This window comes from Pagrus major, chromosome 8 (genome assembly GCF_040436345.1).
Source record: "Pagrus major chromosome 8, Pma_NU_1.0".
NCBI lineage: Eukaryota > Metazoa > Chordata > Actinopteri > Spariformes > Sparidae > Pagrus > Pagrus major.
In genome coordinates this window covers 9881297-9899788 of record NC_133222.1, presented here as the reverse complement: position 1 = coordinate 9899788, position 18492 = coordinate 9881297, and positions in this window count along the sequence as shown.

Sequence of the window (18492 nt, the reverse complement as noted above, 5' to 3'; positions counted from 1 at the left end):
TTGAGATTAGTGTGAAAGGTCCAGTAGTAAAAAGCAACTGCTAGTGTCTGGAGTTACTTCACTCGTACTACATGTAACTAGTTTTTGTAGTTTTTCCAGATGTCTAGACATACGTTTTTTTATCCTTTGGCCTACTTATCCACAGGGAGTTGATGTATTGATTAGGAGATTCACTATTGTGTGTTTTGTTTTTATTTGTACAGAAATATTCTTCCTTGATGCAAACAGGTTTTAAGGTTTTATGTGGTTAAATACTTAAAGAATTTACTTTCAAAGTTTTCTTTTTGCTACAAAGTAAGAACAGAAAATGTCTCTGGCAGTAGTCGATTTTCTTCTCTGTTCCCATGGGTTTACTCATCAAACAAGTTGTCTTTCTCTTTGTGTGATTGTGGGTAGAATGACCACTAAAGTAAAAATCAATGAGCACCACATTTATATAACCTGTTATCTCTGAACCAGCAAATGTAGCACCACAAGCACTATGTATGCATAAAAGACACAGAATTCAGGTGATAAGATTAAATATAATGCATCTGACACAGAGATTTTGTCGCACATATGAACTCTGTGGCCAAAGATACATGATCACTTAACATCTGTTTTAACACTGTTTACACTGTTTCCTCAATTCAAATTCTACTGCAGTATTTACCACTGCAAGTCTGATTAAAAAGGCTCAGCATTGTTAAAACTAACTATTTCAACTGATGTCTGCCATGACTTGGATAGTTCAACAGTGGTTTGCACTAGAGCTGTTCAATATAGAGAAAAGACTTGCATATCCATCAAAACTGTTTCTAAACCTGTCAGTATATCTACACTGCACCCTAAAACAAAATGTATTTTTTTGTACTAAAATATTGTATGTACATTAGATAACTACACCCTTTAGAAGCAAATGACAAGAAGCAATAATAGACAACAGTGTGCAGGTGATTTAAAGTGTAAATGTCCTGCCTAAGTTACGATGTGTTCGCTATTTATATCCTTTCCAACACAACTACCTTTTTATTTATTGGTTGTGCCTATTATCAAACAACAATATTTCATATTTTATGTTTGTTTAACTTTACTTTTAAAATTGCACATTACCTAAAAGCTACTTTTGATGATGGCTTTTATGATAATGCTTAACATAAGGCCACAGCAAAGCTTCTGAAAAATTGAACCTTATTAGTGTTTTAGTACTCTTTTTTTTGCACCGGTTTATACACTTGGTTAAGTAGTGCTGTTGTTCACCATTTTCAGCTGAAGAACCTTTTCGCTAAGTGAAACCAGGCCCTCGGGTTTGAAAAAAAAAAAAGGATAGAAAAAGAAAAAGAAGTTCTCTGTGGTCCAAGGTCAGTGACCTGCTCTGTAGCTGTCTCTATTCCACCTCAGGGCACCTGCTAATGTCAGCCCTCTTTTAGATTCCCCAAATCGTGGCTTGCCATTGGTTATTTTCAGCAGCGATAAGTGATCCCAGTGACCCCAGAGGTCTGACACACGGCTTTTTTTTAGCTAGAAGTCAAATGCCATAGCATTGCCTCCGGATCAAAGCCTTCAAAGTCAAACTCTACTTAGGCTTCCATTGAAATAAGAGCTCCAAGCCCAGTTAAGTGTACAGAGCCAGACCAAGCTCATGGCTTGACTTTCACTCACACTGCAGCCAAGTGGTGGGCCAACGTACGCGCATGCAAGCACACACACACACACACACGCACACACACACACACACAACAAAACAAAGAAGCATATTTTTTCGTGTAATTTTTCAGCCTATCGGACTTAAGAACTAGCTCTGTCAGACTGTAGCAGTAGACTGATGCTGAAATGATGCCAGTATGAGACTGTTCGCCTTGGGGTCAGTCAGTTTGATTCCTAATAGATGCTTTTAACCATGCTGACACAGTGCGAAACCTGTTTTTTTACGGTTTTGAAGATATGACAGGGTTGTTTATAAATTATTGAAGGGAGACGGGGGATAGATATTGTACTCTGTTCCTTCCATTCTCTCACCTAATCCTGGTCATGTCCACTTCCTTTTCCTGTTCCCGACATTGCTGTACGACCCCTCCCCCACCTGACAGGATGCGAAGTCTGGCCTCTCAGCAGATAATGTGACGCACACGTGTGCTAACGGAAGACGAGGCCATGAGCCACAAAGGTCCACGCTGGGTCCCGGATTATGATAACATCAGGAAGCGCAGAGAGGAAGAGGTGTCTGCAGGAAGCTGGCCTGCCTGTGAAGGCCTCAGAGAGAATCACACTTATCTTACTGAGAAGCCTGGGTGTCACCCTGACTAACATAATGTTCATGTTAGAAGGGGCTGACAGGTCCTCATCACACTGCTGCATACAGTACTTTGGACATCAGTGCTGCTGTTTAGCCCCTGGTCCTTGAAGTTAAATTGATGTACAATAGGGTTTATGTGTTGAACTACGACGTGACAATTCTTTATTAATCACTGACAGAAAATAGATGTGAAGACAAAATAAAGTGAGCCTCCTTAAGTGTAGTGATACTAGAGAAAACTCTGTCCTTTAGAGCATATTCCCAATGGAGACAGCTCAAAATAAATGTTAAGGTTGGCAAGTCCAGATGGTCTTTAAGAGTGTATTCCCCCACCATAAGCACTCTTGATTTATGAGATTCTCTAATGGTATCTCTGTTCTGATCTGGCTTTCTTTCACCCTGCTCTCCTCTGAAGCTTTAAACTCATCAGGTTCTCTCAGCCCCGTCGTTAATCCTGAAGTACAAAGAAAGGTATGGCTGTTGAAAATTAGGGATTTTTTCCTCCTCCCTTTCTCTTCTGTACTGAAACTCCTGCTGTCTGATGAATGATAAACTGATGAGCAGACTTAATCCAGGAGAACTGCCCCCTGCCGCTTCACTTTACATTCCCCACACAGATGTATTCCGGGGTGGAAATTTGCCATGAAATTGAGAGCTGGTTGGTGAAGAATTCCTCACATGACACTGCAGTGACTGAGCATGTACAATTGACCCCCATGCCTGCAAGTGACATTCCTAGTTTTTGTTATAGAGTGAGAGTGGGTGGGCCATGAGAGCTCACATGTCGGCTTCACTAAATCCATGTTAAATTTCTGAGTAGTATTACAAAATATATATTTTGTGATACTGTTGTGATACTACCTACAGTACTCATCGCCACATTGTAGAGCATGAGTGACTGGGACTAAAAGGTCAGGAATTAGGCAATTATAATTGACCCTCACTGAGTTATGTGGCTACACAGCAGAAGCTGAGCCTCACATCCTGAATACACAGCATTTACTGTATATAGTGTGTATATATACACTCAGTTGCTAGTTTAGTAAGTAGACTAAGCAAGAAGTAATGCAGTCAAATACAACAGCCTAAAAATAAAAGATGTGTTGAAAGTGTTATAGACAAACCCTGTCTCATATTAATTATGTTTATATAGTATTCATTTGCAACAAAAACGCTTTGAAGGAAACATAATGCTGCCTGGATAACATATTTTTATTGACATAATGAGGAATCACGCCCAATTAACATATCTGGAAAGTAACAAAATGTTCATACTGAATGTTTAAGTAACATGTTCATGGACAATATATTTCTTTTTTGTTTTTTTTTGCAACTCAATATCCACTTATAGGAACTATAGCATGAAGAAACTAAGTTTGTGTTTGACACTCACAGCATTCAGTTAAGGTTAGGCAAAGATTGTCGTCTTGGATTGATACTGGAAAAGTCGACACTGCCTGAAGCACAATATGCGATGTGTTTACTCACATAACATAACTAATATTTAACTGAAACAACAATCTTTTCTTTCACTGGCTTAACGTAACCACACACTTGGTCTTGGGATGCGAACCTCAGCCTCCGCTGTCAAAGTCCTGCCCCTTATACGCCCACCATCACCCCTGACCAACTCTGTACAACTTGCATGCACTGAAAGAACACTTCAGTCACTGGATAAAATGTTGCAGCTGAATATAATCCGGCGGCAATTGCATTTCTCCTCAAAACCCTTTTTGGTGAATCAAATTGGTAGCATTAGAATTTAAATTTCTAAGAGAGGAAGATGTCGCCTCACATCCCGAACAGCATACACAGAATACGCTGTATATAACCTTAACAATTTGTTAGGTACATCTGGTTAAAACTAGGTTAAAACTAGATTCTACTGTTCTGTTTTTGTTTAATCTACTTAAGAGGGGTGTTGACTCATCTTTGTGATGATTTTAAAAGCTGTAGTTTGTCGAATTGTATTGCATATGCATTATGCGATGCACCATTTATACAGTAAATAAATGAGATTTACCATATATCAACACACACACTTGCAGTTGCTATTTTATCAAGTACATCAAGCCAAAACTAATGCAGTCTAATACAACAGCCCTGCACGTTCAGTTGTTTGTCAAAAGTGTTTGAGAGGCGTGTTGATTCAAGTCTATTCATCATTTTGGAGAATATGGTTTGTTGTGCTGTTGAACTGCATTGTACTATACAGAGGCGTTTCCGTTGTCTAGCTTGACCTCATTGGTATAAACATGACTGATAAAACAATATAAACAAAGTATAGTCAGTCAGTGTAACACAATATGATTCAGCAGGTGAATATTCGAACCTTCATGAAGCTGTATGAAGGAATAAGCTTTGTGTGTGTAAAGAGAGAGAGAGAGAGTGTGTCTGATCCTGCATCATTGTTATTTAGGTTGGAAAAAAAAATATATTCACACTTGTCTTCAGGCTTGTGTGTTCACAGTACAGAAACCTTCTAAGGCATGGCATCAGTTAGTGTTTCAGTCTTCCTGTGGTCTCAGCACCAGCATGGAACTTTAGCCCCTGGCTGTACAGATGACAGTTTATTATGATCTCTCTGACAGGGTGTGCACCCTGGGGGACTAGGAGCTCATACTCTCATGCACACACACACACACACACACTCTTACTTACTATGCCATCCCTCCACTGACTGCCATTCATGCATGCCTTTCTCTCCCATTTCCTTGTTCACTCTTCATCCAATTCTTAAAAAAAACAAAACAACCCTGTTCCCTTTTGGTCCTCTTTCACCCTCTTGATGCAATCTTCACAGACAAATATACATACAGTGCGTACACAAAATCCCCAGACAGAAATAAGTACTGCATGGTTCAATGGGGTGACATTTTTATTGTCTCTTATTCTCTTATTTTATGGTTGTAAAGTTTGTGGTATAAATGTAGCTTGTAGTTTTTGACAAAATAACAAGATATACTAAGTGTCTGTATTAGGTACTACAGCTGTGTTTGTACTGGGCCACACATGTTTTGTGTTTGTTTTATGTATTTTACTATGTGTTCATCTGCCAAGCTGTACACAACAATTGAAAATAGACTCAAGAACGACAAAGAAATTATGGCACAAAAATTAACACATTGACTTGACCTGAGGGGCCGTGTTGTCGAGGAGTAGGGAGAATATAACTGATCATATTCTGCAGCTTGTTCATTACCCTTATCTGCCTTCTTCTCCAGTTTGTCCTTTATTTTATGGCATATTTTTGAATCCACTGAGACACTTCTATGATAATGGGACTCAGGTATTTACATTTAGTATATGACGGACTTCTAGAGCGTCTTTCTCTGGTAGAGAGGTACACATTTACCCAGGGTAGAGACATCCGAAGCCCCGGTGCAAAATGCCAGTAGACCCACTGTGACCCGAAGCCAATGTCACAGCTAACCATATAACATGCCCTCCATGCGTCTTCATACCACACCAGAACCACTTCAGAAATGGAGCGTCATTCCTGCCTGATATTGTTGACTTGCTCAGGTTTTTTTTGTTGTTGCTATTTTTCCTTTATTTTTGAGCTTCTACAATGACTGAGTAGGCTGCGTAGTAAGGTGTTCTGTTTCAATTGTGATAGTTATTTCTTCCGACTTTGTTGCGCTGTACATCACAATCTTAACAGCGTATTTTATTTTGAAAATTGACTGGATGCTCGATGCCGTTCCTATGTCTGCCTTCCTGCCTGACTCAATCTGCTCTGTGCAGCTTTGACGTGGCTTCTGTCCACTTCCGTCAAAAATAGACTTGCATTTGTGGATCAGAGCAGAGAACCGCTTATGGTGTTCTACTAAAACATGCCGTGGTGCGCCTGGTCGAACCATAAGCATTTTTCAGAATGGCTGCAATCAGGTTGGGCGTCCCTGACGTGGCTTGAATGCGATGCGGGTGTGCCCTGTGGAATCTGGGGGTTGCGTTGGCACCCCTGGTGGTCGTATAAAAACAAGACAGCAATGCCTCTTGCTCTGTCTTTGTTTGTTTAGCAGTGCCAGAGCTCTAATGCCATGAGATAATGTACACCTAAAGATACCCCAATATTTCAATGCTTTGCAACAACAACACATTTTTATGTTTATTTAACACATAATGATATTAGCTTTAGCCTGTACTGTATATGTATAAAGAGGATCTTAACCTCCTTTCTGTTACATTTGTTTCCTTATGTATAACTGTTTCTGGAATAATGACTGGTGTATACTTATTTACTGCATGAGGTCATAGAAATATAGGAAGCATCATGCCTTGCAAAATCATGCAACGGTCTGCAGCAGGATAGCTCGACCAGAAACCTGCCACAGGAGGATTCAGGATGACTGAGTTACACCATTCACTAATACTGCCGACATAAGATTTAAATACTTATGCCATAAAATTGTTATACACCCCGTGTTCAGTATTTCTTGCACACTGAGTATACCCGTATTTCCCATAATATTTTAAAGCACATTTTATTGCATGAGATGGGATTATTTTACTGGACTATATATATCTCTAGCACAGTGTGTAGTGTCCTGCATGACTGAAGTTCACATCAGCCTTTACTGACCATGCTGTCACATTGTGTTACTCAGACAAAAAATTTTAGACTACAGTGCATGTCAACAGGGGACATCCCTTTGTAGTGCAGCATTATTTTTCTTGTAGTAAACAATGGGGAGGACATGCTGTCTCTTGCGTGTGATAGCACTGAGAAGTTGCCTAGTTTTTTGTCAATAAAATGAATACAGAGACCACTAAACAGGAAAGAGGTCGTCCAAGTCACAAGCACCTGTTTAGGTAAGTCTTGACCAATTAGATTTGAGTATTCTCTGTTGCAAAAACGAATATAGTATACTAAAGCATAATAATTAAAGTAGGTTAAGTAGGATATATCTGATATAGGCTGATGGTGACCGATACAACTGGACCACTGAAATGTCAGTTGGGCTCTACTTGTTGCAACCATTTACAGAAAACAAAATGCTGTTTTGCTCATTTTTTTTCTAAAAGCTAATGAAATGTGACTGTAATTGGATGCAATTCTAATGGCTTCATCAGCCACTAAACATCGATTTGTAGGTCTGTATCACACAATCTTGTTATTGGGACATACAATTGCTTACACATTTATCTCAAAACGGTCAGAAATTGGAGCAAAGCGTAGATGGCACCTTTAATCCACCAAAAAATAAATTATCCTAATATGTTAAAGAGCTGATACGTTGATTGGAATGTGATTTTTTTTTTTTAAGTTTCAAGTGTCGTGTGTTTCAACTCATATAATTAACCAAGAACAGCTGAAGACTTAGAAGTATGAAACTGTTTCACTGTATTTAAGATCTACAGTATTGTGTGCAGTGTTTTATTTGTATTGTATACCATGTAAAATGCTCCACATCAAAACATGTTCTACACTGCGGCTATTAGTTCTACCACACAGGTGCACCGTAAAAGACATTTTTATTTAGCGTGTAGATTCCACTGCTCCGTCACCTTTTGCTCCCCTCTCTCTCTAACATCCTTTGGGGTTTTGTTCACCTCTCATACTTTGCTGTCATTGTCTTGATATTTTTGTCAGCTTGAGCCTGGAGGGCATCAGAGCAGCAGGTTTGTCCTGAGCCTCTCAGCTCTGCGCTTTTCATTACGACAGTATCCGACTTGCTATTTCAGGCCGGGGCGACACAGAGACTCGTGTGGAGGCAGAAACGGCTGTAAAAGTCATGACTGGTAACCTTGTCCGCCCATGGTCATGGGTCACTTGGCAAGTGCACGTTGGAATTCGCCTCACTAGGAAACCCCTTTCCAAGACGAGTAGAATGAATGAGAGGAGCTGGGCAGGGAGAGACACGCAGAGGTGAAAGAGTGAGACAAAGCAGACTGTGAACACAGTGCTACAAAGGAGACTGAATGGCTTGTGTGTTTTTCAGGTCTTCAGGTTGAAGTGGTGTATCTCTGTGTTGACACTGTCTGTACTCTAAAACATTTTTATTTAAAATTGTGTCGTGTTGTTGCTTTGTATTGAGACGTCTTAACTAACTTGAACCTGAGGTTGTACTGTATTAGAGCTGAAACCATTAGTGGATTAATCAATTAATTGACATTAAATTAATCTGCAGCTATTTTGATAATTGGATAATCAAGTAATTTTTCAAGCAAAAATGCCCAAAAATGCGCTTGCCAGAGCCTCAAACGTGAAGACTCTTTACTGTTTCATTATTTGGATGTACTGATGTTCACATGCTTCTCCACTTAATGTTGAATTGGCATGTTTTTTTAATGACTCTAGACTGAATCTGCAGTAAGAACACAAATGAATTCACTGTCAGACGGCACAAGCAGCATGTGCGTATGTTAGGATTATCAACAACGCTGCTCGCTTACCTCTTGTATCCCTAGTATTGCATCATTACCTTAAGCTACTCTCCAATCCTTCGAGTCTCCTTCATTACAGCTAAAAGTTATAATACATATAACAGACAAGATACTGTAAAGTTATGTAACATCTTCAGCTCAAGCCGTGGCTGGAAGAAAGACAATGGCTTTTTGTATGTACTCTCATTTCCTTCCCTAATTGAGTCGCAGACTAAAGTGAAGCAATACAAAGGCTTTTTTGTTAGCTACAAGAAACACCTATCCAAACACATTGTGCAAGGGCATGCTGGAGCAATTAATAACCCTCTGAGGCCAGCCAGTCGTAGGCTTGTTCAAGTGTAGTCAATTTCAGCCGATAGGTCAAGCCAGCCTGGAATGCCTAATAAATATTGAAATAATCAGGACTATAATTACTGAGGTATTTGTGTTATTGTAGATCTCAGAACACATGCAGAAAATTCATCACGTTCGTGTCTGGAAGTGGTTCAGTATGGAACTGTGTCAGCATGTTTATGCGTGTATTATTGTTTAATCTTTGAAATTCTCAATTTAAACAATTAGACATAAATAAATACGACTCCAGGTATCCTTTATGGCCAGAATTAAGCACCGAATACCAGAGGCCTACATTATGTTACATTAACCTTGTCACCACTAAATATAATGTTTCCAATTCCCTAGTGTCAACAACTAATGTAAGTGAAAGAAGAATCCCACTCAGTTATACAGTCCCATATGAGCATACTTAAAGACTTCTCCTCTGACATGTTCTTGAGATATGGCAGTCCTCTTGGCAGGTAGCTTGATTAACTGCTGCAGTCCTGAATGTGTTATGAAATGATACAGCTTTCCTCTCTACAGAGATGATCTGTTGGTTCTGTAGGTGTTAGTTATTTCCCTATGTTTTCTACAGCTTCTACCCATTAACACGTAACACTTAGGAGATCGCTGGGTAAATGATCGACTCACATGACAGTTATGGGTCTCTGGCTGCAGATGACGGGGTGCTTTAAAGGCGCAGTAAATTATTTTGAAAGTAAAAGCAAAGCCGGGCGGGTGCAGGGAGTAAGCATGCCATTAACATTCTCTCTATTAGGATATACACACTACACATTTCATTTAGTTGACATTTGTGTGGGCTTCTACAATTAAGGAAATATGAGGCTTTCCACCACACTTTGTGAACCCATGCTCGTACACTGCAGGAGCTATTTGAAGGCTCGAAAACAAGGTTTAAAATGGTTAATTGGAGCAGTGAGGGTTTTATTGAGGAGCTGTCTTTTGTTGCATGCTTTCCAACCCTTTGACCCACAGGCATACACCTGGTATTGGGTCAGGTTTCAGCCAGGCTCTAAGGCTTGCAGGTCAAGACCTAGTGCTTCACAGACCTCTAATCCCTTGCATGGCAACATATTTGACTGAAGGGCTGGATCTACACACTCCTAGACTTCATACTTGAAAAAGTACAGCACTATCTCTTTTGCTTGCCTGCCCCTTCCCCTGTCTTCTCTCCTACTCCCTCCACAAAGTGATGATTTAACACTTAAAGGATGTTGAAGGGGTTTGGTGGAGCATTAACCTGCTGTGATTTATGAGCTTACTGAATTATGAGGAGTACATTTTGTCTTTACACGAGTTTGTGTGAGTGTATACAGTATGTGTATGTGTGTGTGGGAAGGCGAGAGAAAGCGAGGAAGAAAGTGAGTCGCTCCATGTAGCTCTTTTCCATTAAGGAACCCCTGACAGAGATATAAATCTTAATTCTTCAACATCAAGGATTAACACTCAAGACTTAGAAATTAGCTTAAGAGACAATACTGTGACATTTTGGCTGTGATATCAGATGTTCTAATTGAGAAGTGAAAGTTTTTTGTATAATATCTTTTCTCATTTTTATTCAGTGAATGGAGAAATATGGTGCAATATTTTCTGGCTCTCAGGAAAGGTGAATGAAAGGCTACAGAGCTAGAGCATTATGTGAAAACGCACTCCTACCAAGTCAGTACTTTGACCTAAGGGTGCATACTAATTACACCACAGATTATTCTCCCAGGCAATGCAGTGTTAAGCACACCAGGGGGAGCAGTTATACTGTTATTTTGATCCTGAATCAGAGAAAAGAGGAGCTTGGAGTTCCCATCTTAGATGCTTTCACAAGCAATATAATAGATATTTCTTGCATGATTACATAAATAAGCACATTTCTACTGAAGACCTGCTTCACAGTCTGCACAATTGCCCTGCCTCAAGTGGCCCCCGCTGCTCCCGTTTCAGAGGATTTCAGAGCATAATCCTGCCTGACTCCTGAACAACATACTCGTTCACACACTCCCCTGGCTTGTACTGTTGAAACTGTGCTCTGTGTCTGCGGCTACGATCATAAATGATAGAAACAAAAAGATCTCCCCAGGATACAGATACTGTACTGTCCCTCAATTAATCTTTGTTAGTTCTGCTCCCTTGTTCACAATAATTATTAAGCTGCCATTGATGATATGCTCTTTCTGCCACAGATTTAATGTCAACTAATAGCAGTTGTTGTTTGTCGTATTTTGTACTCCACTTTTCAGCCATCTATGTGAGCTGGTGTGCACCCCTGTAGCTTAATGCAGTCACGTTACTCAGCACTTCCATGCTGCCTTTCAAAAAAAAAAAGAGAAAGAAGCAAAATGAGCTAAGCCAATGTATGTTCACTTCCCTGCATCAGCAATCTTTAACAATTTCAAGAACAGAAGTCAATGTGCTGAGCTGATATGCATTTGCGTGTGACAGGAACAGCCTTCACAATGAAAACAAACCACAACATCAACAACAAAACATTTATTCACACACTGGCAATACATCATGACAAGCAGTTGTGTCAGTGGTTGGAGATACAGCTTCTCATTATGCGTTTGCCTTTGTTGTACATATACTCTACAGAACACTAATATGTGATGACTTGATAATTTTGTCTGTATTAAAATAATTTAATTTGTTCTTCTTCATTACATCAGCTGCATATCTTGGGTCTTTTGGCAAAAATAAGTGCCATGTAATCTCAAGTAATGTCAACTTGCTCTGTATTTAATATGATACAATTTATGTTATATTAACAGTTGGATTCATATCCGTCACTTTCACATTTTTTCAGTGCTGTGCAATACACATCCAGCAGGAATGTGCACAGGAGGTTTTGATTGCCTCACACTGTCAGCACAATGTTTAATAAAAAAACAAATATATATATATATCTTATTTCTTACTGACCACCCAGTACTTTTAATTCACATTTTTTGTTTAATATTCTCTGTATCTTAAAATAAAATGTTTATCTCATTTGGGGGATGATTTTATCACATTTCTTACAGTGTACATGAATTCAAACATAAAAAACAAAAGTAACCATCTAAATAAACTTTAAACGTGTTTGTGTGCTTGTGCAGCTCTTGGTGTGTGTGTGTGTGTGTGTGTGTGTGTTGGAGGTTGGGGGTGGTGGGGGTCCTCTCTCTTCATTTTTCAGGATCAGGTAAATGGCTCTATTACCACACTTCTTTAAGTTGGTTATTGCTCCATATAACTGACATACGGCGCAGCCTCCATTTTTGTCCCAGACAGTTATGGGGCTGTGGTGATCATGTGAGGAATTTCTCTGGTGCCCTTGGTTTTATAGGATGTGTGTCTTACATCTCTGATAAATACACCCATTTGAGCAAAGTAGCTGAGAATGCTAGCAGCCTATGCCGCTTTATCCTGTTCCTTTTAGCGAGCAATATAACAACCACTCAGAGATCTCAGTGCAAGTGTTTTAGGACATGACAACAAAACTACCAATTCTACCTCTGGCAGATGCTTTATCTGATTCACTTATCAGGGTATTTGCAACATCAGTTTTAACGCAGAAACGCTGAAAGGCTGTTACAAGCCAGAGACACTCTGCCCCTTTTTAAAAGTGATTGCTGAACTCTGACTCTCAGGATCCCTCTCCTCACCCCTGACTTCCTGTCTTAGCTCCTCTGCTGCGAGTCTCATTGCCATTCCTCCGCTCTTGGCCTTTCTCTTCCTGCGGGAATTACCCTAAGTTGTGCTGCACTGAAACAACTGTTTATTAAGTTTCCACTCTGTTAATTTTCCACTTTGTTGTGCTTCTCTAAACCTCAGACGCTCCGGTTTACCCCGCCGGTTTCCTCACCCCCCCCCTAAACTCAATGACATGAAATACGTTATGGGTTTTAAGAGGGTTTACAGTTGAAAGCTATAGTCCTGCGTATGTTAATGTGATTATGAATACATATTTTTAGAATAACCTTGTATCTGACCTGGTGGTTTTTGAAATGTAAATCAAGGTTTTGCCTTGAACTTAAAAGCTTGAAGTGTGAACTTTTTCTCGGCTCTGTTTGCATTGTTGTTGTTGTTTTTTTTTTAGTTTTTCGTTTTCATTCGCTGGACATGGTTTTGGTTGGCTGCATGCAACTGTGCAGAATAGATGGAAACATGGTGATGATTTTGAGTCTTTTCCTCAACTAGAAAAGCAGCATATATATTTTGAAAATATGTGAAACTACTTTTTACATATAGACCAAGATCAATCGCCTTGTCAATCCCTGTCATGTCCGTAAACATTTGTTATGTAACATTTAGCAGTGAAAAACATAGATCACTGTCTACCGATCCTTCAGTGTCTGCAGAGTGTGTGGTCCCAACATTGTGTCAGAGTTGCTACTGTATGTGAGTCTTTGATATATCGCTGTGCAAAGTAGAGTTGCACAATTTGTCATGTAAATTAATTTAAATTCAGAGAAAAGTCTGTGTTCAAAACATAACTTTATTTTTGATTAAGAGAGTAATGCTCTTTACTAAAAATATGTCTAGAAAAAATGTGTGATATAAATTAGAAATCTCTCAAATTAGTACAGAAATAGTGAATAAGCGAAAAGAGTTGTGCGAACAAACCATAATTTTGCTTTAAATTCTAATGCAGAATTAATTTGTGTTTAGGCTGATTAGGGTCCACACATACAAACATACAAAAAAGAAGAAGAAAAAAACCCTCTGATTTAAAGAAGCCTGTGAACATTTCTAAAGATGGAGGTGGGGCACAGAGCCGTTTACACTTCTTATTTAAGGCTTCTTTTTTCCCAAATGTTAAATACTAATGATTGGCCCCCATTTTGAGCTCAACCCCCACCGGAGGCCTGTTCAGGATCTCCACTGAGGCATTTGTGTGTGTCTACCCTGCTTCTTTCTTCTACTCTTAGCCACACAGGCTCAACTTCACAGGACAGTCGACAGCCCGTGGACAGCAGATGAAAAACTAAGGCAGCATATCCTGCGCCTGTTAAGTCCTCAACTAATTAGCAAAAATGGTGTCCTTTCTTTTCTTTTTAAGCATTTAGTCTCGGGGGGTGGCAGAGAGAGAGAGAATAAGACAGAGAGGAGGCAAAAGAGAAAGAGGGGGGGCAGATAGTGGGTGAGGGAGAAAGGAGAGATGGGGTAATGCTGAGAGCAAGACTGGAGCGAGGGAGTGACTGAGAGGGAGGAGAGGCATCTGAGCTCTCAGCTGGGCTGTTTTGAAAACACACTGTTGAAAGCCCTCGGTTAATTCATGGCTTTTGTTTTAAGACCTTTTGTGTTTGCCAGTTTGACCATATAACATCATACATCTGGTCTATAGATTTTTTGGGGCTTTCTTGCTCAGGGACCCATCGAGTCCCCCTGGGCTCAAATTCGAGTGGTCATGTAACATAAAAGCACCTCAAGTGTGGGCTGAGGGAGAGACGCAGACAGCCAGAAATTGGAATAAATGGCTGGGATGCATTTGGAACATGAAGTGATATGTGCACATAATCATTTTACTCTTTTCTTTGCTAGCTTTCACTAGGTGAGATATTGTTTGTGATGGTTTTGAAAAGCAAAACACCATTTTTATTTATATTTCAAGTAAGAGTGTTTAAAGATTTAACTTTAACATTAAATTAAATATGTAAAATAATTAAAATGTCTTAATTCATAAAATTGTATGAAATCCTTAATAGTGATGTATAACGTTAAAGATTACTAGTCCTATTTGCAGTAATAGCAGCTATAAAGCCAGTTCATACAAATATACTGTTCTCCAGTATGTCCTTATTGATAATCCATTTCAGACTGTTCATGTTAAACAATTTGTCCTAACAAGACATTGATCATGCAACAGTTCTATTTCAATAAGCAAAACGTACCATCACATTTACCTCAAGTTTGAGCAGTTTGATAAATTGATAATTGCAATCACTTTAAGGAATGTCACATTTCCATAAAGATTTTCAAATGAAATATCATAGTGAAATAGTATACACTGTTGAGATTACAACCATCAAGATTTCTTGGTAAAGAAAATCTCTTGTACGTCAAGTAAATGTTCAGCGAGCGTTAAATGATTCTCAGACACCCTTCTGAGCTGCATTTGCTACCTGTTATACCTTGATTTTCCTTGCTGGCTCTCACTTTTGTATTGGTTTATATTTGCCAAGTTAATATTTTAGAGGATTTCGCTTCTTCTCTTCTCTTCTCTTCTCTTCTCTTCTCTTCTCTTCTCTTCTCTTCTCTTCTCTTGAGAGAAGATCTTGCACAAATTCCATGACATCTGGTCACTTGGCACAAAGTCCTTCAGATGGGCTACAGACCGCTGTTTTTGGCTGTCAAGAATTTAAATGTAATTATGGCCTCTTTAAGGGTTGTGCGCAAATATTTCTAATTCAAAGATAATCATAATCCACTGGATCATAATAAAAACAAAATTAATCCACTTTTTACCAAGAAACTTTTTAAACTTCAAAAGCAAAGTCTCTCATGTACTCCAGTGGTGCAACTTGTACAGATATGCCTTACCCTAACCATACCTTAACCATAAAATACATGCCATACATGTACTGTTTCTTGCCTGGTTGCCTGGTTCCTTTAAGGTCATATTGAACTTGAATTTTTATGTAGACAAATATTTTTTTTAAAATAAAACATCTACAGAGCTTGTATAAAGGTGCATAATAAAAGTATCTCTTTTCCTTGAAAACATTATTATGACCATGAATTAATTATTTATAAATGTTTCTTGTTTCCAAAATGATTGTTTTGTTTACCTCTGTACAAGAGCTCTAACAGTTGGTTCCAGCTTTGAACAAGGTTTGTGAGCCAGTAGTATCACACCATTGGTATCATGTGGTATCCGTGTTTCGTCAGTATCAAGAGTCTTGGTAGTTTGTGGAAAAAACGTAAAAATGGCGGAGTTATAGTTTGTGCCCAGCATACCATACTGCCTTAACGTTAGCTAACTATAGCGATATCAATATTAGCTAGCTAACTGGCAACCACTCGAGGGGGCAACAACATCGGTCTTGTAACGTGAATGCAATGGTAGGGGGAAAATAAGATGCCAAATTTAGTGACTGAATGTTATCGATAACACCTTTAAGTCTTGTCATTACCGTGAGATTGCCAGACAAAAGCTAAACACTTGGAAGTTGCTGCGTCCAGCCAAGAAATCTTCCAACATTTAACTAACCATGAAACCACATCTTTACTTCATCTTTTGTATGCAATAAACTGAGAAGGCCTTTTGGTTTGTATAGATTTTGATACTGTTGGACAGAGCTCGGCAAGCCTTTTCCTCCTGTTTCCAGTCTTTGTGTTAAGATAAGCCAACTGTCTGCTGGTTGTAGTGTCATATTTAGTTGACAAATATGAGTGATGACAATAAGTGATATCGATCATGTTGTCTGACTCTCAACAAGAAAGGGAATGAAGGTAGTAGTGCCCAAAATGTTGCATTATTATTGTAATGAAAAATCAAACCTTTTTCAGACTGCCAGTATTAGCCACTTCACAGCTCCATAATACTGAGGTCCTGACTCTGAACACTTAAGTTTGAGAAGCTATTCTTAAAAGATAAACTGTCAGCTTCTGACTGAGCTGTCTGAAAATGATGTGACACGATCAGTTAGATTGTGTCTGTAACAAGGTCTCACCATTCTGTTGCTCCAAATGGACAGCAAAAAGACACTAGCCTTTGTTTGAAAATATTAAAATGAGAGAGTAGTGTTTCTCTCTGAAAATAAAAAAATTAGAATCCTGCATTCGCACTTGTACTGTTTATAAAAATGCCAAAATTCCAATAAGGGATTTAGCTATTTAGATTGATTGGATCATTTGATTTGCTAATTAATATGCTGAAATTACCTAGTACGGTGGTATCATGCAAGCACAAAGTTTGGGGTGACACAATTAGAGCAGGATGTCAGTGGGCCCTCCCTAAAAATGTTAAAAGAAGTTATTCAGACTGAATAACCACTGTGATTAAAGGCAAAGCAGGGGATGGCATTGCTGTGGGTGTGTTGCTACAGGTAACGTGTGAAGATGAAATACGATCAAGAAAGTCCAGTTTGAAAATAACATCTTGCACAACAGTTTATAATAACATAAGACCGACTCTTACAACTCCGAAAACATACCACAGAGGTAATGGTGTTATTCTCATTGATGGCTGTAAGGTAATCAATAGAGTTTCAAAGTTTACGTTACATAATCTACCAGGAATCTGCACTTTTATATTATGTATTTGATCGGTCAATACAGTCTGTTGCTGGAGCCCTTTGCTTTGGTACCCCTGCTGTGCTCATCACTGATGTCTGATGAGGATTAACTTCCCAGTTTATGGGACGGAGGATACTGATGGGAAGTTGACCACTCTAGTTGCATGATGATTAAAAAATGTTGTACATGGTCAATGCATCCATTAGTGTTTAATTTTATTGAACAACAGACTTTGGCTGAGGTGAGACGTCAATATGTGTTTGTTGTTTCATGCACTTCCATATTATTGATGCCAAGTCTCATATATTAGAGCTTTCAGAAGAATCTGAGTTCCACTCTTGTAATTATGACTTAGACTTCATTAACAGTATTTACAAATAGGAAACTGGTGATTACAGCAACTCCCAGATGATATGAACATGGCATCACAACAATGCAACAAAAGTTTGAGGAGAGGCAGGGAAGCATAAACAATGAAGTCCTACTTCTTCTAAACATTAGGAACCAGCTCTGATGATTTCAAGTGTTCAATATACAATATGTATATTTTTAAATACTGGTTGGTCAATTATTATAGTTGCCTTATTAATTTGATTAGCCACTTTGTCAGAGCTTAAATTGTGAATTCTTTCTTTTACAATGTTGCTCCACTTTACCACAGGATTTAAGCTGTATTGTGCTGTCAAACATGCACTGTGGGCCAACATGTCTGTTGAAGCTCTTCGATAATCTTGCTGACTTGTTTGTACTCTCTTTTGTCCACCCTGTCTTTTATCGTTTACTGTTCTATATAAAATAGGCCGTCACTTGCTGTTAGCCCTGCTCCAAATACGATAAAACAAAAAACAAGACAACTCATTGGAAAGTGTATGTGTAATTCCCTTTTCCCTTTAAAAGATAGGAGATCACTAAACACTTAATGTGCATATTGTAAAAATATTACCAGTGATGAAAAAAAATTGTAGTTAAACGCTTAAACTTCCCATGACCTGGTTTCACTGCACTATGATAACATATTGTTGATATGCCTGCATAGAAACCACTTGTAATCTTACGGTAAGTGAGATGACTAATAATCATTTAGAGTAAACTGTCTCATATATTGTGTGCGTGTGTACACATTCGCGTGTATGAGTGCATGCCTGTATCATCATGTGAATATGTATAGAAGATAATGTGAAGCTTTATCATTCTAGTTTAGCTGAAATTAATAAAACAATTTGAGTCCGAAAGCTAATTTTTCCTAAAACAAAAAACATTACACGATGAGAGAAAGAGTG